Source organism: Triticum dicoccoides, chromosome 2B, assembly GCF_002162155.2.
Source record: "Triticum dicoccoides isolate Atlit2015 ecotype Zavitan chromosome 2B, WEW_v2.0, whole genome shotgun sequence".
Lineage (NCBI taxonomy): Eukaryota > Viridiplantae > Streptophyta > Magnoliopsida > Poales > Poaceae > Triticum > Triticum dicoccoides.
In genome coordinates, this window is record NC_041383.1 from 584,813,234 (window position 1) to 584,814,723 (window position 1,490).

A 1,490-nucleotide genomic window follows, 5' to 3' on the forward strand; every position below is an offset into this window, starting at 1 on the left:
GGGGGTAGCAATGGCACCGAAGCATCGCACCGGGCCCTCATACATGCGGGGTGGTGTGGTGAAATGTCCGAAGAGGCGGCACGCGTCTCCGGGGCGTGGCCCCCCTCACGGACGGCGCCGCCGCCGGCACCTGGAGGGGGGAAACGGACGCGTAGGGTCTACACGGAGGGGATCTTGTTGTGGGTCTGGCCCGGATGTTGCTCCCGGGTGTCTCTATGGGCGGACCTGACACAACCGGGTGGAGAGGTCCACTGGTCAAAGCCCGTCCGTGCAAAGTCAAAGGGCTAGATCCCGTGGTCAAACGCTACAGGGTTAGCCGGGACGGGGGCCCTGGGGGGTAGCAATGCCACCGGAGCGTGTCCGGGGTGTGCCCCCCCTCACGGACGGCGCCGCCGCCGGCACCTGGAGGGGGGAAACGGCCGCGTCGTATCTACATGGAGGGGATCTTGCTGTGGGTCTGGCCCGGTTGTTGCTCCAAAGTGTTCCTATGGGCTGACCTAACACAACCGGGCGGGGAGGTCCGCTGGTCAAAGCCCGTCCGTGCAAAGTCAAAGGGCTAGATCCTGTGGTCAAACGCTACAGGGTTAGGCGGGAGGGGGGCCTGGGGGGTAGCAATGCCACCGGAGCATCACACCGGTCCCTCATACATGCGGGGTGGTGTGGTGGCATGTCCGAAGAGGCGGCACGCGTCTCCGGGGCGTGCCCCCCCCCCACGGACGGCGATGACACGGTAGTAGACGGATCAGGCACTCGCATAGTTATCGGATCAGGTACTCAGTAACGGTACCCCTCAGTCAGTTGCTCTCCTATGTATCACCTTTCACGAGACCATATAAAATATTTATATCATAAAGAAATGTTGTCCCCCTCAATGTATTAACACAATGTACATTTTTTGTTAGTACAATTTAGCAAATAATTATGTCATAAAGAAATGTTGCTGACCATAGAAAAAATCTGGTTCAGAAAAAATATACATGATATTTTAGAAAATTGTTGTACAATATAAAAAAAAGGATCATGTAATTAAAAATAATGTTTCAAATCATTAACGAAAATGTATGATACATTTTAAATAATGTTCATGCATGTAAAAAATATGTATACCATGTATCATTTTTAATATAATTATATACCATGTATCATTCAAAAAAATTCAAGAACGTATATTTTAAAAAAAGAAATATACCTATGCCTACGGCTTAGCCGTCGGCATACATGCGACGTGGCATGATTAATATATGCCGACGGCTAAGCCGTCGGCATAGGTCGCCTTATCCATACCTGGGCGCTCCCCGTCCAGTCGTTTCCCGACCCCAGCTCGCCCCCGACCCCGATCCGCCGCCGCCGCATTCGGCCCCGCCGCCTGTCGCCGCCCACTCCACCCCTGCCTCCCCCATCGCCGTCTCCACCCGCCGTCGCCCCTGCCATCCCCGCCGCCGTCTCCACCTGTCGTCTCCCCGCCGTCCCCGCCGTCTCCACCCCTGCCT